The sequence below is a fragment of the Eulemur rufifrons genome, chromosome 4 (genome assembly GCF_041146395.1).
Source record: "Eulemur rufifrons isolate Redbay chromosome 4, OSU_ERuf_1, whole genome shotgun sequence".
Taxonomy (NCBI): domain Eukaryota; kingdom Metazoa; phylum Chordata; class Mammalia; order Primates; family Lemuridae; genus Eulemur; species Eulemur rufifrons.
This window is the reverse complement of record NC_090986.1, coordinates 54,112,958-54,139,678: the sequence shown is the minus strand read 5'-3', so window position 1 is coordinate 54,139,678 and position 26,721 is coordinate 54,112,958.

Genomic DNA, 26,721 nt, shown 5'->3' with positions numbered 1-26,721 from the left:
ATGATTATTGTTATATGTCAATCTGGCTAAGCTATGGTGTCCACAAACACTAGTCAAGATTATGTGATAAAGATATTTTTAATTTTTTAAATGTGACTCACATTTACAATCAGTTGACTTAAGTAAAGGATATTACCCTCACTAATGTGGATGGGCTTCATTCAGTCAAATGCCTTAAGAACAAAAACTGAGGTTTCACAGAGAAAAAGTAATTTTGCCTCAGGTCTTACCTGAATTTCCAGTATGCCTGTCTGCCTTAAAGTTGTCAGACTTTCCAGCAGCAACTCTTTTAAATACATATATGTATTTATGTGTGCCATGTCATGTGTATAGATGTGTGTGTATTTATGTGTACATATATATTGTGTCAAATATGATATGCTACTGAACCAACTGCATGTACTTTTTAATCCATGTAGTCATCACACATATGTATATGTATATATATACACACACACTATTTGTTCTGTTTCTCTTGAGAACCCTGACTGATATAGATATGGTGAAAAATCATTTATAGATTTTGAATATGGTGTTTTGCAGTCATTTGGCCTATACCAGAGCACTAAATATAATCAAAATTAGGTATGTTGAAGAGTATCAGCAAGATGGTGGAATAGCATTCTCCTTCATCCCACAGAAACACCAAGTTAACAACAACACATGATTAATTCCTTCTATGTGGAATCCAGAAATGAGTTAAGAAGCTCCTGCACTCTGGGTGAGTGTTAAACCAACCGTATTTAAGTGAGTAGGAAATTGGTGGTACCATCTCATTATAGTTCCTCCCCCTTGCACAGCACCTCATGATCAGGGGGAAACTCACATCTCCTGGCTACTTTCTGGGGAGACAAAGAGAAGACTGAACCACATAGCCAATGTTCTGACTTTGGGTGTGGGGGAAGGATGCACAAGGGACTGGTTTCTGTCTTGCCTGTCTGGAAGTGCTGATGAAACTCAGCATATTCTAGATGCCTGGAAGCCACTGATTAAAAAAGAGCTGGGTACTGACCTAATGCTCCAGAGTTTCCACAGCATAGTAGACAGAGACAAATACAGCTCAGTGATCTCTCCTTCAGAAATAAAGATAGGAGTAGAGTGTGTATCTAATGTTCCAGCTTTTGGGGAGGGGACAGATACCCTTGGGACTGGTTTCTTTCTAGCCAAATTTGGAATGCTGACGGTACCCAACATACTCTAGATGCCTAGAGGCCACTGGACAAGAGCTGGAAGATACGCTGCATCTTAAAGGATACATGTTACAACAGATGGATACCAGTGAAAGTAAGAGATTATGAACTCCTGAAAAAACAAAGAAATGGCTAATCTCTCCAATTGAGAATCTACCTGCACAAGTCCAGAGAAGACACATCTATAGAAAAAATTTGAGAGGACCCCAAAATCTCTAGCCAGGCTGATTGGTGAAGGTCTTACCCTGTGTGAAGCCACCCCATAAAGACTGGGAGAGGTTATTATTTTTAAAATGTGGGACAGCAACACAAAGTTACAAGGATAATGATGAAACAAGGTGAACTGGCCCCATTAAAGGAACAAAACAAATCTCCAGACACCAACCCTAAAGAAACAGGTATGTAAATTACCTGAAAGGAATTCAAAATAACTGTCATTAAGGTGTTCAGTAAGCTCAGAAAAAAATGACACATTAACAAAATGAGAATTTCAACAAAAAAACATGTATTTTATTTAAAAAAGAAGCAAATAGAAATTTTGGAGTAGAATAATACAATAACTCAAGTGAACATTTCACTAGATAAGTTCAAAAGCAGGCTTGATCAACTAGAATAAATGGTAAACTCAAAGGCAAGTCATTTGAAATTATCCAGTCAGAAGAGCTAAAAGAATAAAGAATTTCTGAGGGACTTATGGGATACCAGCAAGCCAACCAATATAGGCATTGTGGGAATTCCAGAAGGAAAAGAGAGAAAGAAAGGACAGAATATGTATGTAAAGTAATAATGGTTGAAAATTTCCCAAATCTGGGAAAGGAAATGGACATGCAGGTTCCAGAATTCCAATAAATCTCAAACAGAATGAATATAAAAAACGTTAACACTGAAACACATTTTAATCAAACTGTCAAAATGGAAAAACAAAAAGAGAATTTTGAAAGCAGCAAAAGAAAAGCAACTCATCACATACAAGGAAACCCCATAAGACTATCAGCAGGATTGCTCAACAGGACAGAGGGAAGTAGGGTTATATATTCAAAGTGCTAAAACAAAACAAACAACCAAGTACATTACATGCAGCAAAACTGTCCTTCAAAAATGAAGAAGAAATAAAGACTTTCCCAGATAAACAAAAGCTAAAGGGAGTTCATCACCACTAGACCTGCCTTGTAAGAAAAACTGATGGGAGCCCTTCAAACTGAAAAAAAAGATGCTAAACAACAACACAAAAGCAGAAGAAAGTATAAAGCATGCTGGTAAAGGTAAACTGTAAACAAATACAGAATGCTGTACTACTACAACAGTGGCACATAAATCACTTTTGATTGTGGTATGGAAATTAAAAGGCAAAAGTATAAAAAATAACTATTAAAATATGTTAATGTAGACACAATATTAAAAGATAAAACATAACATAAATTTTGGGGAAGGAGTAAAGACATAGAGTTTTTGTATATGATTAAACTTAATTTGTTATCAGTTTAAACTAGGTTATTATTAAGCATAAGATGTTTTATGCAAGCCTTATAGTAACCACACATAAAATAGCTGTGCAGTAAAGTATGCATAAGAGAAAATAAGAAAGGAATCAAAAGATGTCACTACAAAAAAAAAAAACAACAAAACACAAAGGAAGATAGCAAGAAAGGAAAAGAGCGACAAAAGAGCTATCAGACAGATGGAAAATAAAATAGTGCACAATTTCTCTTATATGAGGTGTCTAAAGTAGTCAAACTCATCAAAGCAGAAATTAGAATGGTGGTTGTCACAGACTGGGGTGAGGGAAAAATTGGAAGCTGCTTTTCAATGAATATAAATTTCAATCATGCAAGATAAAAAGATTCTACATGTCTGTTGAACAATATTGTGCTTGTAATAACAATATTGTTATGTACACTTAAAAACTTGTTGAAAGTGTTAAATCTCATGTTATGTATTTTGTACCATGATGAAAAGAAATTAGATATGTTAAAACTGAAACTAAGAACCAAATTAATGGAAGGAATTATATTATTAATAGTATAACTTTTGTTTCTATAACTACGGCCACCAGCCACAGTTCAAAACTGTTTCGGGGTTTGTTTTTCAAAGTATTTTTCACAGTTTTCCATGGTAACTTTCTCCATTATTCTTATGAGATTTCTTTTAAAGTTGTTCTAACTCTATAATGAAATATGGTGTGTTAGTCTGTTTTGTGTGGCTATAAAGGAAATACCTGAGGCTGGATAATTTATAAATAAAAGAGATTTATCTGGCCTAGGGGGTTGCAGACTGTACAAGCATGGCACCAGCGTGTGCTTCTGGTGAGGCTTAGGGGAGCTTCCAGCCATGACAGAAGGTGAAGGGGGAGCAGGCATGACACATGGCAAGAGAAAACAACCAGCTCTCCAGTGAAGTAAAGAAGTGAGAACTCACTCATTATCATGGTGAGAGCACCAAGCTATTCAGGAGGAATCTGCCCCTATGACCAAAACACCTCCCACTGAGCCCCACCTCAACACAGGGGATCAGATGTCAACATGAGGTTCGGAGGCACCAAATTCTCAAACCATATCATATGGCACTTGTTTTTTTGTCTCGAGTTTAAATATTTTATTTGATACTGGTCCATGCTCCTGGAATTTTTCATGTGCCTTTTCTTCCTTGTGCCATAAAATTTTTAAAATGGCTCTGAGACTTTATCATGCTATAAATTCTAAAATTCCTTGGTATTATCCAGCACATTGATGATCCTTAAACTTCATTATAAGATAACCAATTCAGTCAGCAAGGTAGTTATCTCATCAGATTTTATTTTTTTACTATATTTCTCACTTTGCTACCTAGCCCTTGTCTTTCAAAATGCCTGGAATTAGATTCAATTTACCTGTTCTATCCATGTGACTATTTATATTTACAGTTAAATTCATTAAAATATACAAAATCTAAATTTCAGTATCCTAGTCCCTCTAGCCACATCTTGAGCTCTCAATAGTCACATATGGCCAGAGACTACCATATCAGACAGTACAGATACAGGACATTTTTATCATTGCAGAAAGTTCTATTAGATGATGCTGTTCTAGATCTTTCCATTCCCCTCCAAAATCCCTACCGCTTATTAGCATATTAGCAGAACACTTCACCTCTAAATAAATCTCACTTGTCTCATCTGAAAAGTGAGGATAACACTTTTCTGACTCAGGAAAGAAAACTGACCCACATTACCATTGTGTCTCCTTACTAGCATGATAGCCTCATTTCTGTGCATCCACCAAGACTTGACCCTTGATCAGGAAGATAACTCTGTCATAATCATGTTTCTCTGGAAAAAAAAATCAAATTTGAATTACATCATCTCAACTCACAGCCTCTTTGCTAATAATACACCTACTTAAGTGAAGGAACTACATTCCAACTTTACAAATTCCTTATTGGGTCCAATATGGCAGGTGGTACTTAAACCGTATCAGTTTTTTCACACCCCAGCAGGCCTTGAAATCACTGTGATAAGAGAACCAGCCTCTCTAAGAAGGGTCACAGCATGCATATAAGAAGACATCTGGGAAGCAGAACATTTATTTAAAAATTCAAACTGCATAGTCCTGTAAGTAATTATAATTGGAGAACATAAGTTGTATTTGAACTAAAATGGAACCTTTGATTACACTTAATGTCTGCTGGATGATTAATGTATAAAGTGTTTGCTGTTTACTAAACAAAGGATTTGTCTTTTTTTTTTTTTTTTTACCATCCGAAAAATCTTGTTTAAAACACTTATTTTCAGAGATGCGATCATTTCTTTGGCACTTACTGGACTGTTAAATTGAATTCATGCTGTCCTTCCACGTTTCCCAGCCCACTCAGGAAGTATGAAAATGGGAACTGATGAGGGAGGCCTGGACATGTTTCCACATCCACTGTGTTTGTGTTTGTTAATGCAAGTCAGCCCAGCAAACAGATCTGCCACCTCCCAGACCAAGATAAATGGTGAACAGTATGCTTTGCTGCTTGGGCAATTTCCCCTCCGCGTCTGAAACAGAATAGGTTTCCTGACTTGGGATAGTATTCACTTTTATCACGAACCTTATTGAGATCATCATGTTATATCAGAAACCATGTAAAATACACAGATGGGTTTGAATGACAATAATTCCGAACACAAGATGTAATAGCAAAGATTATCAAATCACTTTCCTCCTACCATTCAAGTGCCTGTCTTGGCTCTAGGTTTTCTTCAGCAGGGAAAATGAATTGGGGAAGGGGTGAACGATTCTCTCCACCCTTTCACTGACCTTCCTGGTCTTTAATTGTGCAAACTCAACTCCGTTGTGTTATTCCTGCTTCATGAGGAACCAGAAGTTATTAAGCACATCCATGAACCAGTGGTTTTTATCCTGAGACTCATCAATCTCCAGAAGATAAAAGCAAAATTATATAAATACACACATTGTTTTCTTAGGAGAAGGTAATAGCTTTCATGAGATTTTGAAAGAAGTCCATGATCCAGAGGAGATTAAAAAGTCCCAATTTTGGCCAGGTATGGTGGCTCATGCCTGTAATCCTAGCCAAGGAGGCCAAGGCAGGATGATTGCTTGAGGTCAGGAGTTCAAGCCCAGCCTGAGCAAGAGCAAGAAATGTCTCTACTCAAAACAGAAAAATTAGCCAGGCGCAGTGTCACAGGCCTGTAGTCCTGGCTACTTGGGAGGCTAAGGCTGAGGATAGCTTGAGCCCAGGAGTTTGAGGTTGCAGTGAGTTATGGTCATGCCACTGCAGTCTAACCAGTGTGACAGAGACTCCATCTCAGAAAAGTTCCAATTTTGATGGATATAGAATGCAATCAAGTCACTGATGACATTACTGCTTCTGCCATAGTGGGGCCAGTGAGTGGGTACAACACAGTGGCCAAAGCTCTATAAAAAAGAGCAGAACTTGGAAGCTTAAGTCAAGAGTCTTCTTAGCTTCAGCTTTTAATAGTTGAGATGTGATCAGTAAACCCTGGTGATGTACATTAAGTCCTGTGATACTGTGATTTATAATGAGAAATATATATATTTGGTCTTTATTCCTGGCACACAGCTTCTAAAATCCTTATAATTTTCTAAATCATAAGCACTATGGGAGCATCTTTGGTTATAATATTTAATCTTTTGTCCTGGGTTCCTGAAATAGCTCCAGAGCTACAGTAAAAGGAGTACCTTTTGTTGTTCATAACAAGCCCCTTCCAACCACACCTGAGTTTATGCTAATTAGGTGATTTTTAGAAAGTCTCTAGATAAACACTGGATGGGGGCTGGTTGCTAGGGGAATTAACCGTGTGATTAGAGGGTTAAAATTTTCAGCCCCACACCCTTGTCTCCAAGAGGCAAGGGACTGAAGCCTAAGTTGACCATCAAAGGTCAATGATTTAATCAATCATCCCCATGTAATGAAGCCTCCATAAGAATTCAAAAGAACGGGTTCAGAGAACTTCTGGATTGGTGAGCACATGGAGGTGCTGGGAAGGTGGCATGCCCAGAGGGGACATGGAAGCTTTGCACCCCTTCCTCCAAACTTTGCCCTGTGCATCTCTTCCATTTAGCTGTTCCTGAGGTGTATCCTTTATAATAAACTAGTAAATGTAAGTAAATGTTTCCCTGAGTTTTATGAGCCTTTCTAGCAAACTATCAAAGCAAACGAGGGAGTCATAGGAACCTCTGACTTATAGACAGCTGGTCAAAAGCACAGGTGCCAATATGGACTTGTGAGTGGCATCTGAAGTGAGGGCACTCCTGTGGGACTGAACCCTTAACCTGTGGCTTCTGACACTAACTCCAGGTAGATAGTGTCAGAATTGAGTTAAATCGTAGAACACCCAGTTGGTATCCATAGAGAAGTGGAAAATTGCTTGGTGTGGAAAACCTACACATCTGGTGTCAGAAATGAAGTATTGAGAGCAGTAGTGGAATAGAGGAAAAAACAGTTTTCCCTTAATTGGTGGAGAGAAGAAGAGTTTTCCCATCCAGCCCCAAAAGGTTGGCTGGTGACATGCCAGAGCTCTGGCCATTATAACACATATTATTTGTTGCGCACCTATATGCAAAGCAATGGATACACATAATTCCATTTAAGCTCAAGAATCCTTCAAAGTGGGTATGATTTACCCCATTAAAAGATGAGAAAATGAAGGCTCAACATGGCTAACTAATTTATTCAAGATAATGAAGTTCACACATTGCAGTACCCAAGTTAGAACCCCGGTCACTCCGATTCAAAAAGCTCATTCATTAATATTGTCCAGCTATGACTATCTTTCCAGGTTCTAGGAATGGACCTTTAATTCTCCTATCATCCCATCTAAAACCGAAAAAATGGCAAATCTCCTGATTCTTCTAGCAGGGCAATGGAAGGCTAATTTTAGAAGTCTAATGAGGAAGGATTAAGGTACTTCCTGTTAGACAGTCAACACAAGCGGCTCTCATTAGCAAGGATGAAAAACCTGCTTGCATGGTCGGTAAAGGCAGGAGCCTCGGCTTTCTTTTGTGATTCTCAGCTGGGTTGCCCCTTTAAGAAGCTTAGCCCACATAGTCACATTCACAGATCGTCTAAATCAAAACCTTTTTAAAAATCACCCAGGAGTGATCCCTAACTACCAAGGAGTAAGACATCCTTTCAGGAAAGAACATTGAAGAGGTTTATCTGAATGTCAGTGAGTTTCAGCTATTCAAGAGAAATCCATCTAGAAAAGTGATTTTATACAATTTGTGAATTTTATTCAATACCGGCAAATTTTTATTTACACCAGCTCTATGCAGGAATTGTGCAAAATGCTGGAGAAGAGGCTATGATATACAAAAGGAGATGGTTGTCCACCAGAGAGGTTCAGAGTTCATTGGCAGAGGACAGACACACACCCAATATGCATAGTCTGGCAGAGGGTACTAAGTTGGAAAATTGGTTTCCAACCAAAGTCCTAGAGGAGAACAGAGGAAGGAGACAGTGATTCTCACGGTTGGGTGGGGCAGAGACAAATCAGAGGAGAGTTTATGGAGAGTGTGAGCTCTGTGGATAAATAAAGGCAAGTAAGACATTGACAGGCACTAGCACCCAGCAGCATCAAAGCAGAAGTTATGTATGTACCTTGAAAAACAATAGCAGCCTGCGAAGGCCAGAGAGTAGAGCGACGGTGGAGAGTCAAGAGCCCAAAGACAATAGGCCTGGAAAAGTGGGTTGGAAGTAAAGTGTGCAGATGGGCCCATCCTCTAGACACTTGCCTCTCAAGTGTGGTCAAAGTTCGAGCCCCATAAACACCTGGAAACCTGTCAGACACGCAGAGCCCAGGCCCCCCCCACACCGACTGCATCAGAATCTGCATTTTTGCAAGATCCGCAGGTGATTCACATGCACATGAAGGTCTGAGAAACACTGACCAGACAATGGGGAGCCACTGACGGTTTCTAGCAGAGAGGAGTAATTTGCTCTTAGCTCTGCTTGGGAAACGCAACTTTGTGAAGTAGTGGGGAGGGCACACAGAATGGCCATTTGATGAGAGGTTACTCAACCACCAAAATCTTGATAACAATATGAATAGTCGTCTTTTGGAATCATGATTATTAAATGATACCCCTATAGGCATAGCTCCATCATATTTGACTGTAAGGTAATTAGGATATTAATTTTTTAAATGCAATTTATTCATTGGATGGGAGGATGAGGAAGTAAAACCAGGTTGCTGCCAAAAATAACATATTTTTCACTTTAGTTCACTATCTGGAATCGATGTAACCATGCAGTTTGATTTTAGATGGTTCAAATTTTTTAATACTATCTGAACTCTGATAGCCAAGGACCCTGTAATATAGGATAAGATTGATCAGGCAGGCTCAGCGCCCTAATTCCAGTATACTCTCTAGCAACTCTTATACCCTCCTCCATTCCCCAAACACCCATTTTGAGATAGCCAGGATAATTTTCTTCATTTCCTGCCCAGACAGCTGTGGAATGTTGTAATTCATTGTTAGACAGCTGCAGCAATCCTCCTTAGAAAAGGATACATCTTGTCAAGGATACGGTTATTCTCAAATTTGGAGTTTATTTTTTAAACAGTGATGTACCCGCCAGATGTAGAAATAGCCTAGCCTGAGAAACCTCAAAGGGAGGCTGGATCTAACGGGCGCATCCCTGCTTGGAGGTCAGCGCTGCAAATACCCTCGCCAGGTCGCTTGTAATCTCCACTGCTTCAGCAAACCGTCCAACCCACTCGGGTTGGAAAATCCTCTGGACTCCTGAAAATAACTCCTTCCTAGCTGAGTAAGCTTTAACCCTCTCCTACGAGCAGATAAGAAAATGCAGCACGTCTAGAAGGTGAAAAGTAGTCCATTTTAATCCTCAATTACTGCCTCCCTCCACATCCACAACACAGACCTGCTATCTTCTGATCTTTACTACAAAACTGTGGAGAGCAAAAGAAGAGCTAAAAGAAGATTAAAATCTCTCTCCACTCTGTGTGACAGTGTGTGTGAAAGTGTGTGTGGGGGGGGGGGTGTGTGTGTATGTGTGTATAGCTACGTGGGAGGGAGACAGAGATAACTACCTAAAAATTGAAAACTACCTCTGATGACAGTGAGGGAGACAAGACTTGGAAGACTCCGGGGAGCAGCGATGATTAGAGTAGGAGTGACATGTGAGGGCTAAGAGGTTAGAATATTTAGATTATTTGGGAAATGTTGGATATTAGATCAAAGGAGGCTCATTACTATGCCATGTTCTATAATTTAGATATCACAAATCCCAAACAAGACAAATGTAAAGAAAGCTTTTCTACTCTTCAATGGCTTCTGCTGCTTTCATAAGAACCATTTATTTGGTACTATGTTAATTTTTTAAAGCACCTTGGAGTTGGCAAAATAGATCCAGAGGCAATTAAAGTCCCTCTAGTTTCTTTTTGTGAAATTGGTGTTTAATAGCTATTTGGGGAGTTTCTCCCAATAAAAATTTTCATTTTCCCCCATTTCTGTTTCAGAATCTCTAATAATCATTAAATTTTGTTTGACAAGTTCAAATAAAGCTATTTTATGACTTCATAAAATCAGTCACAAAACTCCCTTTCCTGAGGTAGAGAGAAGACAGGGTCTTTGTCCAGTGGCATAGCCCTGAGGTCCACAAAAACTAGGCAGCAAAGGTCAGCTGGCTTCACATAGTCAACAAACCTCTTTGAGCAGTTTTGAATAACCACTACCTATCAGAGACCTTGCTAGGCAGAGGCTGCAGGAAGACAAGGCACAAAGCTTACATATTTATGAAGCATACCAGATGACTGATACACATGAAAAAGGCAAAAAAAAAAAAACATATTTATGATGGAAACAATCAAGAAAGGGGTAATTATAACACAGGTTCATCAACATAACAGGAGCAGCTGCCCACTGGGGTCAGGAATGTCTTTCTACCAGTTGGGGGGGAAAGTCTCCCCAAGAGTTAGTTGTTCTTAGAAGTTGATTCTGTTGGAGGTTTTTTGTAGGTAGACATGGATATGCTTAATCAGGGTTAAGCTACAGTCCTTTAATCAGGGACTATAGCTTAGTCAAGTCTACAGCTTAACTAAAGAATTTAAATTAGAACTCTCATGGACATGCACAAGACAAGTTATCCCAGCACCACACACCTAATTCAAAGAGGTTTAAATCCTGAAGTCAGGATGAGCTCTTTGGCACCCCGAGAAAGTCCCTGTGTACCAAGTAGGTTGTATGCAGTCTGTAGCTGATTTAGTGGGAGAGGCTTGCTAGTCAGGAACGCACCATCAAGCAGCTTAGAACAAACAGGGACTCCAGAGTTTGAATCCTTTTTCTCCTGTTTACTAGATACTAGATGTTCAGCTTAACCTCTCTATGCCACAGTTACCTGATCTGGGAAATGGGGATAATAATAACACCCACCTCATAGGGTCGTTATGAGGAGTAAATGAGTTACTATGTCTGTAGTCTTTAGAAGTTCTTGGCCCTTAGTAAATGCTTTGAAAGAGTTATGTTAAATAAAAGTCAGTGCCATGAGGCCCCTAATCCAATGTCTATCAAGTCAGGGTGGCTAAAGCATAATTTATTCCAGTTAATACCTGCTTTTTCTATGGATAAGATGACCTTTCTAATGGGGGAAGAGACTGTCTGAAGCAGCCTCCCTCTCAACCAAAAAAGATGCACTCTGACTATATTCAAATAAAAATAGCTCTAGGGTCCCCTTCCCTCCAGATAGGTCATAATGAATGGAATATGTTTTCCCAAAAGACTCTTGCCATGATGGGGCCCATCATTTCTCTTCTTGAATGAAAAATAAATATTCAAGCAAAAGCAAGAAGCAGTCTCATATTAAAGGAGTCAAAATCTCAAGATCTGATAACAAATTAGCATTACACTCTGGCCATATCCTTTAATATATCTCTTTTCTTAAATTCAACATCGAACTTAATTACGTTGATTGGATTTTTGTCTTATCTCAGATTATAAAATTAATTTTCATAAATCTTCTGTTTTCCCTATTGTTCTTCACAAAAGTTAGCAAACAGCCCTCCTTCTCTAGGCCATTAAAAAAAAATTACACTTAGGCATCCACATTACCCCTAGACTGACAGACTTCTACAAAACTAATTTCCCCATCCTCTTATCAGAGGTCTGTACTGAAGCAGCAACCACATGGAAACTATTTATAAGCTGCACAGGCCAAGTAAATGCCAGGAAGCAAAATTGGCTGCCTTTAAGATTTAACACAGACATTCCAAGTCCCAGAGCTATTTCTTTTCCAAAATTTTAATAATTAGTCACTTTCTTAAGCTGTGACCAAAAAAAAAAAAAAAAAGTACAGGACAAACGCTTCCTTAGGAGGACATTAAGATTGTATTACCCTGCTTTGTCAGGCACCTTAATAAGTGTTCCCACCCAGAGGGTCAGGAGCTGCAGCCCCTCCCAGACTCATTGCAGATAAAAACCCCTTTGATAAGCACTGGGGTCCCTGACTTGCAAGTTAACACTCCCTGTTTTTCCAGACAGCCATTCTCCCGAGTGCAGGCTGACAATCATGTCAAACGGGGCTAGGACCTGACCACCAACCTCATTTTCAATTGTGAGTAAAATCAGGATTTGAAGCCCAGTCTCTGAAGATCAGACACAATGACATGAACTTGGTCCCCTAATAAATCACAGCTGAAGTTAGCGTTCAGTAGAGCAAATGCTATATGATGCTGCTGGCAAGATGAATTCCATTGCAGTTTTACTTGTCCCCCCTTGCCTTAGCTTAAAACTTTCAAAGAAGTTTAATCAGAGTTTCCAGAACTCCATGTTGATCCTTTGTTTAAAAGCATTTTTTTTGTTGTTGTTGTTCCTTTGGGAAATCATCTTACAGATGGCCTCGGGGGAAAATTATATATTTTATATTTATTCTGAGAGCTGTGGGCTCTCAGAGGAGCAAAGTTTAGAGGAAAAACCAACATGCACATCTAGGAATTCGGAGTGAAAAAAGAACAAAATCACATATCAAGTCATTTTTGAAAGAACAGGAATTACATATCTGGTCCTTTTTGAAGTATTTTTTACATTTTATATTTTCTATCAAGAAATGCTGAAAATAAATAATGCCTGAAAATTATGATTTACCTTCTGAATTCAGCTTCACTAGAGCAGGTGGTATTTAAGAAAGCATCACCAGTAAAAATCAAAACATCACAGAAATATTGATATTTTACTTCTACGTTCTTCTTAGCAATTTTTAAATGGGCCAAATGGTATAAATTCAGCATTTAAACCTGTAAAGTACAATTTTTTTTTTCTGATTCTTAATGCAAAGATGTGTACTCACCAAGAAAAATCAATTTGTCAGCCTTGCATGTACATGACATTTTTCATTTCCCCACTTGCTGAAGAGAAACACAGACAATGTATATTGCTGGATGAAGTGACATTTAGAGAATTGTGATTTTTTTCATTTACCATCTTAGTCATATTTAAAATTTTTATTTCAACTAGTTACACAAATAAGCCTTCCTTACATATTTAAAATCAAACCCACAAAATTCCTTGCAAGGAAGCAAAATTGTCATCAACTCAAATCATCCTTTCATGCCTGTTGTCAAAATGATGAACATAATTGCATTAAAATCCTGAATAAGTAGAAAATCCAGGCTCTCTGGACAATACTTTAAAAATTTATCCAGGTTCTCATTTGCCCTAAACTGACTTCTTTTAACACCAAAGTCATGCCTTTTGGACCTAGTCCATCCTCAGTCTCCTGAACACATTTTTGTAAGTGCTGAACTAGAAGTTGTTAATTTGTAATTTCACATCATGAAAGACTCAAGCTCACCTCTTGAAAGGAACAGTTGGTCATTGAAGGTTGCATTTTCTCTATTTAGAGTGTTCTTTTAGTCATGTCCTGACATGTGAATAGCAGGTTTTGTAGAAATAGCCTGCCCTACTAGTTAGCACTTTCTCCTAAAGTATTATAGCTTCATCATGCTCAGTAAACCCATTGCTCAGCATCCCTGATGTGAAATGACAACCAGCACCCCAACCCATTCTGGCTTCCAAGTGTTTTATGTTGTTGGAAATGAGGGTCTTGTTCAACACCCCATTTAAAATCAATGCCAGCCCTGACCATTTTTGCATCTGTTTCTTGAAAAAAGACCTGTGGTATAGGTCATCTTACTTCCATTTTCTAGTTGGAAGAACTACAACTCAGAGAGGTACAGGTAAGTTTACTGAGCTACCAGGAATTCGAATATAAGTGTTCTGCAATCCAAAATCTGGATTCTAGTCACTGAGTCGTCATGCTTCTGTTTGTTCTGGCCACAGGCAAAATATAGTAGTAGTTAAGCTCTGAAGCTTGGGTTCAAATCCCACATCTGATCCTTCTCAGCTGTAGCATTTTGATAAAAAGTGTTGAATCACTGAGTGAGATAAGGTTAGAGATGTATGTGTCTCATAAGACATGTATGAAGATTAGAATTCATGAAGAAAGTACTTCACTGTATCCCGTGCAGTAAAGTGTTCAATAAATATTGGCTGCTGCCATTATATCATTTTATTATATTTTCATGGAAACTTCTAATCATCTTGGTTTCTAATATCCAATTTCTTATTTTGGGATATGTTCTTACCCAGTCTACCTTCATATATGGAAAGTTCTGTTAAACTCCAGCAAGGAGTCAGAGCAGGATAGAAAACCCTTACTTAGCATAGATGTGTTTAAAACAGTGTCATTCTGAGCAACAGGACACCCCCCCAAAATGACAATCATCTTCGTAACAGTAACAATAATAGAAAAATCTTCATACCATTGTAATTATTCACAGGATAGTGATAGAAAAAAATGGCCTTAACACTAAAGGAGTGTTAAATTGTTCTTCAAAGTGCTATAATTCGGAATGCAAGCTGAAGCGGCTTTGGGACTTTATTTAAATACAAAATGCAGGAGAACTCATTAGTTAAACAAGCCCTCCTCCCCACCTATACCTCTAGCAGCCACTAAGGACCTGCCTATACATAACAGGTGTTTTGAAACAACATAGATGTTGTTCCAAATGCTCCTTTTCTCATTTTCACTTGGATTCATGTTGTGCAGTAAGAGAGAGTGAGATATATTTGAGGCCAAATTCACTAAGCATTTATTGACTGCCTTCTTGGTGGAAGATATTTTTTGGACAAAGAACCTGAGACTTGCATGATTTTGAATTATAAATAGCTCCAGGGAAAACCCACAGTATCTCTAGTGTTTGCTCACTGAAATAGAATTGAATTTGCCAGGTATGTTGTATCAGTCAACTATTGCCATGTAATAAGCCACTCCAAAACAGTATTCATGTATTCTCACACGTGTCTGCTCACCAGCTTAGAATCAGTTGATCTGGGTGGTGCAAATAAAAAGGAGCTAGCACAGTGCCTGATGCACAGTAGGTAGTTTAAAAATACAGCCATCCCTTGGTCTCCATGAGGGATTGGTTTCAGGACCTCCCTCACACACAAAAATCGGCAATGCTCAAGTCCCTGATGTAAAATGGTGTAGTATTTGCACCTAACTTATGCACATCCTTCCATATACTTTAAATCATCTCTAGATTACTTGATAATACCTAATACAGTGTTAATGCTATGTAAATAGTTGTTATACTGTATTGTTTATGAAATAATGGCAAGGAAAAAAATAGTCTGTACATGTGCAGTACAGATGGAATTTCTTTTTTGAGTATTTTCCATCTGTGGTTGGTTGAGTCCATGATGTAGAATGCACAGATACAGAGGGCCCAATGTATTCATTTATTTCCTTCTTTCCTTGAGCTAAAGACAGTCGTTACTAAACACTGTTAAGGGACTAATAGTTTAAGGTAAAAAGCCTAGTGGGAAGTGGGACATTAGTTCTGTCATTAAGCCACTGCTGCCTATACTATACCTACTGATTTATTCCTTCCCCAAACGCTTGCTTTTCTTAATGTAGATGGGTCAGAAGGAAGGACTTCAATATAGGAATAAAAGGAGTATAATAATAGTAATAATCATCACTAACATCTAGCTTCAGATATATGAAAAAGCTGGCTTCTGTTTCTTTAAGGGAAAAGTCCATGGTTTTCTTTTTCGGTCCCTAGAAAATTGAATCATAATTTATTCCTGTGTGTTAGGAGGAGATCTGCTCTGTTGGTGTCATTAGACTCACTTAAGTTCACACAACAGAAGGAGACATTCTAGAGGTTCTTTTTGTCATTAAATGAGCACCTATGTGGTGTTGCCAGAAGTGAGGGGGATAAAGGTACTCTGAAGCACAAAAAAGAAAAGATATTAGCATAAAAATTCATCAGACTAAGTACATTAGTAGAGAGAGCCCCGAAATCTGTTTATCGCACCCCCAGGGTGACAACATGACAAAGGTAACGAGGGAAACTCCTGGAGAGAGCCCACGGTTAAAGACCAATGCACGAGAAACAAAGGCTTCCTTGAAGGATTGTTTATGATGCTACACCTAACTCTCCGCAGGACAGCTCATTTCTCACACCAATCAGTCCATTGCTAGAAGTGCTGAGGAGGGGAAAAAAAAATCCCTGTTGCACAGTTTCCTGTCTTTCCCCAGATTCTAAATCTTCACACTGAAAATCATTTGCAAGCACAGGCATCTCTGGGATTCAGCGGCTTTTCCCGACCACCTCCCTTTGTTCCTTCAATCCTAGAGGGATGCTCCAAGCAGACAAGAAATGTGACCCAGAAGTGTGGCGGCACATTTGTGTCTTGTTTCAGGAAGATGAGTGTTTCTCGGTCTCCTCTAAGTGAACTCACACATTCCATCTTTGAAGAAAGTTTTACGCAGTCCCGGCTTATTCCGTGTCCTTTTTTCCTCCGGACCAGTTAGGAAACAGTCTACAGGGATACAATGACCGTGAACTGCTTAGTGGTGTGCACTTTGCTCTGAATACACACCTTCGGGGACGGGAATAGGCTACCGATATTTTCTTCTCCTGATTTTGTGGGCAGGATTCCTTGTTATCAACCAGTAATATCAGTTGTCATCGATGTTACATTTCAAGAATTTATTTAAATGATCATATGCTGACCAATACCATGAACATAATATAGTCACATAAACTTGAAATTAGCTCTACTTTTTCCCTTTGAATATAAAATGTCATTTAAAGTATTCTTAAAGGAATAAATAGAAAAGATGTGGAGATTCCACACAAATATCTGTATCTAGCTGGGCTTTACCTAAATGAACCCAGACATAAAAAAAATGTATCATATTAACCAATAATAGTTCATTTACTTTCTTACTGAAATAGGATTTAAGTGTAGGGAAGTCAGAAATGACTAAAGTAAAAAGGTCTTTGTTTCAAACTGACACCAAGGAGCCTGAACATGCTCAGAGATGCCACTAGCCAATATGGAAAATGTGGACAACTTAGTGAAAGCCTTCTGTCTTCTTACCCTAGCCCAGCCCTGTGGGCCCAGAATTTGTTGAACAAAGGTGAGGGGCTGAATTTCAGACTCCACTGTCAACCTAAGCCAGGTGCATTTTTGCATTTCACAGTCAGCACAGTCACAGAAAGCAGCCCAAGGTACATTCCACAGCAGAGTGAGAGCAGGAGATCAGTGATGAGCTGTTGCTTGTTAATAAAGACCATCCTACAGGTGATTCTTTAAAAAGGTGGCCCCCACTTCATCCTTGTTATTCAAGTGAAGTGAAAGGTTTTCCTGTCCATGGCATAAAACCGAGCAAAAAATTATCGCCATATCTCTTGCCAACTTTGTCTTCTTGACTGAGGAAGGTTTTGAATATAGAGTAAATGCTCTCTGGGCTCCTTGCATCTGCAGCAAAGCAGCCCCTACATCACCGTTGGATTAATGATTTAAGATACATATCTCTTGATATGAAAAGCTCTAGCCCACCAAATACCCTAATACATGAACAGCTTGTGCTGTAGGCGTGGCTGTAGTGTATAATCAATGTAATAGATGAACAGTTACATTTTTTAAATATATAGGATAAATTTTATCTCTCCAAATGAAAATTCCAGTGCATTACCCCTCACAAGCAAAACAAGCACACAAGTCATAATCAGTAAAGAAGTTAGAACCCACCCAAATAATTTCTTCTGAATCATCTCTCTATCTGCTCCATTTCTCTGCCCCCTCCCCGGCACCCACCCATTGTCTGTAGTTGCCAGACAGTAAACATGAATGCTAAAGCAAGAACAAAAGGAAAGCAGAAACATATATTTATGTAAACTTGTATTGATTCAACTAAGAAGAAACCCCACAGCTTTCAAGGTCTGAGTCACAAATCATTATGATCAGAAATGCTGATGTGCGAGGAATACACAAGTACTTTTGCTTGTTATCATGGCTCGGGCCTGTTGCAGATCTAGAGTTAAGCTGGAAAACATTAAATGTCGTTTTAAGCCTCCATTTTTCACGTGATATTTTGGGAAAGGGAGGACATAGTGGCGACGAGTCCAGGCTTGTATATTCAGCTCCACGCTCAGTCACAAAAAGATCCACATTTGGGAAAATCAGAGGGAGGTCACACCACCTTTCTAAACATGAGAAAACTCTGTTCTTCCCAAGATGACCCGAAATGTTCTAATTATTGGTTATTCCCTCTGGTTGGTGATGCAGCCAACAAGCACGTAGAGTTCAGTGAACCCACAAGTGCACAGCTGTTATCTTTGACTTATGGCCAAAACAAAAATTGGAACAGAATTTACTCAGACAAGTGTAAAGGCTTCTGTTTAAAACAGCTATTTTCTAAGCCAGATAAACAGCTTTGAAATGGAGAAGAAATGAATCCTTTTCTAGAACGTCTGAATCAAAGTGAGGTCAACGTCTTGCAGACAAGATGTTAACATAGATTACCCACACGGCTGCACAAGTCTCCCAAAGAAGGAGGCAGCCTCCAACGCCTCCGAGTTGTCTGGTACTTCTACCTTTTTTTGTCAACTTGTGTTTGCGTTTTGGAAACAACCTTCTACATTTGGGAAAGGCAGCTATGTTTATTTAGTTAGTTCGTGATGTAAAACATGAAGGGACAGCAAACTGCTGTGCTGGAAGCTTCCATGAGCCAGCAACTGCATAGGCCAGTGGCCTCGGTGGGCAGTAGTATCGGAGGCTCTTATCTGGCCGTTCGAGGGCAGACAGAAACAACAACGCAGCTTCACTTTGGGCTTAAGTCCGTGATTCTGGCCTTTGACTTTCTGCTGAGAAACATTAACAAATACCACATATGTTATAGGTGGCAAAGGGACTGGCAAGAAATAGCTGGTAGGAGAAGCAGGAAAAAATCACCCTCCCTGTTCCTTACACAAACACTGTGTGCCTGTGCTAATCTGGCAATCCATCTTACAATCACCAAACAGTACAGAGCAAGGAAGCAATTCGCCCTGCAATAGTGCCCCTCGGAGCTTTTCATAGCTTGATGCCTATTGCAGCTGCTTATATTGTACCAGCAGGTGGGTATAAAATAGCAGATTCTAGAGCCTACAGAAGCTGTGTCCCAGGGTAGAAGAGGAGATGATTTTTTTCCAGTAGAGTGAATATGCATATCAATGTACCTGAATGCAGAGCTGGGTCCTGGTGAGCTGTCATCAGCAGCAAATCGGTCTGTACTTCCATCTCAAGTGGTCTATTTCAGTGATAACAAGGCTTATGCAGCAAGGGTTTGAAAAGCCTGCTTCTCTCGATTCCAGCGGGGTTACAGACTATGTCTGCAGCGCCGACAGCCCTGAGCCTACTATCAATTTTCATTCATTCCCAAATTCTCCCTGCATTCTTCATCTCCAGCAACAGTGAAATCTCACCAGTTTTGAAGTCCTGGGTTTTCTAGAATAGTAAGCATTGGGTATCCAAACATGGGAAGAACAAGAACAATTGTAACTACACGGCACTGTGGCCCATTCTCAAATACTCCCTCATTGAGGCAGTCAGCTGCATAATTGGTGTCGACTTCATACCCAATGGGCAAGGGATAGTTATCAGAAGCCCATTGAGCAAATGGATGGGATGTTTCAAACCTACGAGCATCAAGCTTCTCCAAAAATAACAAGAAGTGACAGTTGAAATCATGCTTAACAGAGCTGGTTTAAAAATGTGAAATGGGTTTTAAAAGCAGCGCTGCCTTCATATTGAGTGTGAATGAAGCTCAGTATGAAATATCATAGGAGGGGAAATCCCTATTAAAGCTGAGACTCCTGCTTTGTTCTCGGCAACTGACAATTGGATATCTCTAGATAATACTTGAAAGGACTAAGACGTGTGGCGCCAGATGGGTGGGTGGACTTAGGCTGTGTAAAACACCCTCTAAGAAAGAGTTTCCGCGAACTTCATAGGCGGCACTGTTAGGACCAGTCCTTGTAACAACTCCAGAACTGTTGTTTCTCTGGTCATTTGCTTACATAAAACGCACAAGGGAAATTGCACTTGACACCTTCCCTCCCTCCCCTAGACCGTGTATTTCCTGCTGGTGGTTGTCTGGTTATTTTACCCTTCCTCCACCCAGTTCTTGGTTTTCTTAGAATTCTCTCACATGTTCTGCAAAAGGTCAGATGGTAAATAAGTTAAAAGTATCTGTCACAATTACTTAATTCTGTCATTGCAGCACAAAGGCAGCCACAGAAAATACACAAATAAGTGGGTGTGGCTGGGTTCCAATAGATTTTATTTACCAAAAAAAAAATAGGTTGGGGGTCAGATTTAGCCCACAGCTATCGTTTGCAGATCCCTCTCTAAGGCATTGTATCTTGAGCAAAGTTAGCTCTGGAAGATACTGTGGATTTGATTTCCTTTCCCACATTTTGGGAACGGTCTGTGGTAGATCATTAGCGTAATGGTTCTATCATTTGTTCCTACCTTCTACTGCCCAGGCCCTTGGGTGACCTCCTCCCATACTGAATGTCATGGGCTAAATTGTGTCCTCCCCAAATTCATGCACTGAAGCTCTAACCCTCCAGTACCTCAGAGGGTAGCCATATTTGGAGATAAGGTCTCTACAGTGGTGATTAAGTGAAAGTGAGGCCATCAGAGTGGACCCTAATCCAGCTGACGCTGTCCTTCCAGGAAGAGGAAGAGACATCGGGGATGCACACACAGAGGCGAGAATATGTGCAGAGGCGAGAGTGTGGCCATCCGCAAGCCAAGGAGAGAGGCCTCAGGGGAAACCAACCCTACCGGCATCCTGATCTTGGACTTCCAGGCTCCAGCATTGTGAGAAAATAAATTTGTCTTGTTGAAGCCACCCAGTCTATCATATTTTGTTGTGGCAGCCCAGGCAAATGAATATGTACCAACTCTAGGCCAAATCATGTGACATTCTTTGGCCAATGGGGCAGTAGCGAATACTACATAAGTGAAGACTTGAAAAACGTCTCCTGCAGCTCTTGAGACACCGGCCAGTAACCTTGTAAACAAGGCTGGGCTAATCAGCTGGGTGGCGAGAAATACATGGCCAGTGAGCTCATCATCCCAGCTCACGAGTCAAACCCCAGACATGGCCGCTGGGCTGCCTGCCAGCCACCACAAACGCATGAGAGAGTCCCACGGAGACCAGCAGAGCAGAAGAGCCAAACTGCTGACCCAAAGGATGTTAGCATCATTTTAAGCCACTAAATTTTGGGGTAGTTTGTTACATGCAATAGACAACTGCTGCACTCAGTCTAGCGTCCCATCCACTAGGGACGCCACACTCTGCTAGGAGAGTGTATTCATTTTCTATTGCTGTGATAACGAATCTCTGCAAACGTAGCAACTTACAACGGCACAAGCATTTGTTATCGCACAGGTGGGTCAGAAGTTTGACATGGATCTCACCAGGTTAAAATCACGCTGTCGACAGGACTGTGTTCCTTCCTAGAGGTTCTAGGGGAGACACTGTTTCCTCACACATTCAGATTGTTGGGAGAATTTATTTCCTCGCTGCAGTAGGACTGAAATCCTTGTTTTCCTTGCTGACTGTCAGCTAACGGGCTATTCCCACCTTCTAGAGGCCACCCACGTGTCTTCCTTTCCTCCATCTCCAAAGCCAGCAAAGGTAGGTCAAGTCCCTCTCATGGTTCAAATCTCCCCTGCCACTTCACTCATCACATTTCTCTGGCTCCAGCTGGGAAAATTTCTCTGCTTTTAAGAGTTCATGTAATTAGACTGGGCCCCTCCTGACGATCCAAGATAATCTCCCCATCTCAAGGTGCCTAAATTTATCACACCTGCAAAGTCCCTTTGCCACATAACATAGCATATTCACAGGATCCGGGGATTAGGATGTGGCTACTTTGGGGAATGAGGGGATCTATTATTCTGCCTACCACAGTTGGCAACTTGTATTGAAATCAGAGATTGTAGTTCTCACCAGCTCTCTGCTGTGATGGGAATGTTTAAAAGACTAGATGTGGCCAAGTACCCTTGGCAACCACCATCACAGCAGCCCCGGAAGTCTGGAATTGCTACTTTTACTTATTATAGCGTAGTCTACACCCACATCTTCTCCATACGTAGTTGTAAATTAGGGTACGTGGACCATGCCTGAAATACCTGAATATGGGGTTTCAAGAAGCCCTTATGTCATTATCTTGGGCAAATGAGCTCTAGCAGATAGTCGTTTTTCTATCCCAGCTGCCTCGAGCTCTAAGAAGTTGCTAAGCTTACATCCAAGATCGTGTACAGGGAAAGTGCCAGGGTTGTAACCAGTGCCATAAGTTCCTGCCCCAATCTGCTTAGAATTTTGCCAGATGGGTTATGGCAGTCTATTAAATCTACCAAGACCCATTCTCTGTCAGTTAGGCTGCCTTCAGCTGCAAGTAAAAGAAATCCTGATTTAAACAGGCACACACAGGATGAAAAATTACTATTTCACATTACAGGAAGCACAGACACAGATCAGACTTCAGGGTTAGTTAATTCTGTGGCTCAGAAAAACACTCAAGGTCCCAGTTTTATTCTCTCTCTCTCTCTCTCTCCACCCTGACATTCTTGGTGTCATCAAGCTGGTAACAAGGTGTTGGCAGCTCTTCCCGGCATCACATCCAATTAGAACAACATCCAGAGGAAGAAGAGTAATTGTCTCTTCTTGTGCCTCTATCTTTGTTGTGAGCAAACGTTTTCCTACAGGTTCCCCAGTAGACTTCCCCTCTGGTTTCATTAGCAGAATTGACCTAATTGTGGAGCAAGGTAAGGGAACGACAACATGTCACTTCATCAGGGTTTTCCGTGATCACCCTTTTAAAATAGCAGCTGCTCCCAACACTGCCTCCCCGCATCCCCTTCTGCCCCTGCCAAGGCCGGGTTTTTCCCCTTAGCTTTCATCACAATATGGTTTGCTTTGTTATTTGTACATTTTCTTCACACACACCAGAATATAAATTTCATTGTGTTAGGGATTTGAGACTCTTTTATTCACCTGAAACAGTGCCTAGCACATAATAGAGTTCTCACAATATTGTTAAATAAATGAATAAGTTATAACCTTTGAACCAATTGGGCCCTTTGGCGCTAGAGGTAAAATCCACATCCCCTAAGCCATATGGCTGTGGCAAGGAAGGTGGGTTACAGAACAAAATTGAATTTATGCTAAGAGTAGATCATGCCAGACTCGGTGGCTCACGCCTGTAATCCTATCACTCTGGGGGGCTGAGGCAGGAGGATCACTTGAGCTCAGGAGTTCAAGACCAGCCTGAGCAAGAGTGAGACCTCATATCTACTAAAAATAGAACAATTAGCCGGCCATCATGGTGCACACCTATAGTCCCAGCTACTTGGGAGGCTGAGGCAGGAGGATCACTTGAACCCAGGAGTTTGAGGTTGCAGTGAGCTACGATGACACCACTGGACTCTACCTAGGTCAACAGAGTGAGATTCTGTCTCAAAAAGAAAAAAAAAAAAGAATAGGTGGAGGGAGTGAATGCTGGATAGACAATCTAAATCCTCCCTCTTAACCTCATTTTCCCACCACTACCATCGCCAGTACTGACCTGGGGTAACTTTGAAAAGGCAGAGACTTGGTCTTGTCTAATCTTAGAGGGGTTTAGTGGTCTCAAGTAATCCATCATTCCAAGGGAGTCCTGGTCCAAACTAGACAAGTAGAAACTTCTCTTCACAGATCCACTCATCCCATCTTCATATAGGGTGGAAGGAACCATTACTGATGCTCTCAAGTCTGGTGACTTTATTTAATCCTTGCTATTCCAATAATTTTAATACTATCTATAATTTATCCTTATAATTCTGAGGAAGCAACTTATCTAAAGTTTATATACTAATAAGAAAGGGCTTTATCCTAGAAATAGTCATCTAAAGCAATGAATAAGCAACACAAGGAACTAAGGAAAGCCATGAGGCTGATGTCTGGCCATTCAAACCACCTCACCTGTAGGGGTCTGAGCAGAACTTGAAGACAGGCAGCGGGCAGCCACATTCCTCACAGTGAACATGTGACTACTGTAGCATAATCCATATATTCCCCGTTATGTTCTGCTCTCGGGGTTCTTGAGAGCCCCAGAGTAAGGGATTTTTGCCAGGTCTTTCAAGACCTCCTTCCAGACTCCTCCCTCAGAGAGGAACCAATATCTTCACTGGGAGAGATGCAGATTAGGTGCCCTGTTTATGCCAATCCTTTTCACTCTCCTTCCAAAAAACCTTTCTTTATCTTTGGGAAGAAAACAAGGGGAACATTTGGTCTGTTTGTCCCGAACCCTTAGAGTGGGACAGTCTTGCTATATATGACCCAACCTAACCCAGGCTGCGGGGTCCTCTTCCCCTCAGAACTCTCCTGCCCAAGCCATGCTTGCTTGCCTCAGAGCTCTCACCCCACTGAGTTGTCACCATCATGGTCCCTCGCAGGCTTTGCTCCTTTTGGGGGCTGCTCCCCTCTCCTCTCCTGCAAGCAACCAAAGACACCAGCCAGAGTGACTTCTGCCCAGTTTCCTTCCTGGATCCCCAAGCTCCTTCTTGGAATTCCTTATGGTCTCTAGGGCCAGCTGCTCTCAAAGAAGCCTGACCCTCTTTAGGCACTCTCTGAGGACATCCTAGCTATAATCCAGTATTTTTACTATTTATTGTCTTGCACAAATTCTTCCAACATTGGCCATTAAGAGTTACTTCAGGTTGACTCCTGTGTCCTTAAAGCAAGCACCCTTTCTTTTCGCATACTTCCCTACACCACAAGATGGTCCACGTTAATCTTGTATTTTCCCAGCCTTAGCCCAGGAATTAATCACTTTGTTATGAAGCCCTGGTTTCTTTTATTGAAAATAGTGTTTAGAAACCAAGATCTGGGCATCAGGTGTTCTCACTGCTATTGCAATGTCGCTGCTTCTGGACCCTTTCAGCAGACAGAGCCAGGAAATACACATGTGTATACTAACCCACATGTCCAGGCATGCACGTGTGTCTGTATCTTTGTACCTCTCTATCTGTGTGCATAGCAAAGTCCATGAGTTTATACTGATACCTCTGATGATTGTAGTCCAACACCATAGGTTTCATTTTAGCTTTACCCCTTTTTTCAATAGTGAGAAACCTGGCTTATTATCTACTTTATTATTTATTATATTTATTATATATGTAAATGTATTTACTTACTTGCTTAATTCTAGTATACACAAAGTATTTCAAGTCTTACCATGACCCTGTAAGAAACACATTTACTAACTAGATCATAGCATTTGTATACAGTTATTTTGTCATTATAGTATTCAGTCAAAATACTGTTTTCCAAAGATACTTAGGTAATTCATTTTTATAGTTCATTTTCAAGGCAGACACATCTTAACACAGTTTTAAGGTCCAACTTTTAGGTCTTGCTTTTGGCTGCATAGTCTAAATAAGTGTTAAATATATATTGTGCCAGGTCTTTAATTGTCTTCTTTATAAGATTAAAGCTCTTCATTAAATAAGAATAGGCTTGACTCTTGTGTATATTGTATTTATGCTATATTATTTTTGTATACAATACTTTGGATGCCTGATATGACCATTATAAATTTCTTTTTATTATTCTAAATTTGTATTACCCCCTTAAGTCTTATATTGGATAGCTATAGTTCACAACCTCCAGCCATAAAATACAAAGCAATAAAATCTTCTAATTAATGCACACATATGCAAAGTTTATAATTAAATGCAAAGCTATAATTGGACCCAGTGCCCCATCTAACACAAAACAGCAATAGCAATGAACTAGGGGGAAAAAATAATAGCTGGAATACTCAGTCATTGAAGTTGAATCATTATTTACAGTAACTTAAAGAAAAAACATTATTCCAGATTGTAGGGAGAAGAAATATCCATAAAACCAATAAGGAGAAAATCTCTCCCGATTTATCATTACACAGGAGGATAAGGTCTACTATGCTCATAACACATGAAGGTGGGGGAAGACTATAGCAAATTTATGGATGTGGTAGCTGAGAAAATAAGCTGATCTGTTGATTATAATCTGCCCACATATACCCCTACACACAGCCAAAACATACACACATACACATCTCCATTATTGGGAGCCTTAAATTTGCACTTCTGCTTGATTTTTTCTTCTACAAATATCCATATAAATATTATGACTCTTGCTGCAAATGGAGTTGTTCTATCTTTGACCATAACTACTTCCATCAATGGTGTCAACTGACTTGCAAATATGCTTCTCATGAATAACTTGTTTCCAAATTTTAAAAAATTAATAATTTAGGAGTTCTGAATTTCATATGAAATGGAAAAAAATCCACATTATTGTCTTCTATTAATTTTAGGACCTAATTAACCACAGTTACTTCTCCCCTAGTCTTTTGATTGAGCACTAATTGCCACCAACATCCACACAGTCCTCCAAGCCAGAGCACAGAAATCATCCATCATTTCTCCATTTCTCTCTACCTTGGGGCACATTCATTCCGTTAATAAGTCCTATTAGTTCTAGCTCCAAAATGCAGCATGAATGCTTCTCCACCTTTCCTCTCTACAGCCACAGCTCTCTCTAATCCAGCCTACTATTGTTTATCTGTGGACCACTGCAGTTGCCCCTTAACTCTTCCCCCAATATTTACTTTTTCCCACCTCGCATCCATCCTCTG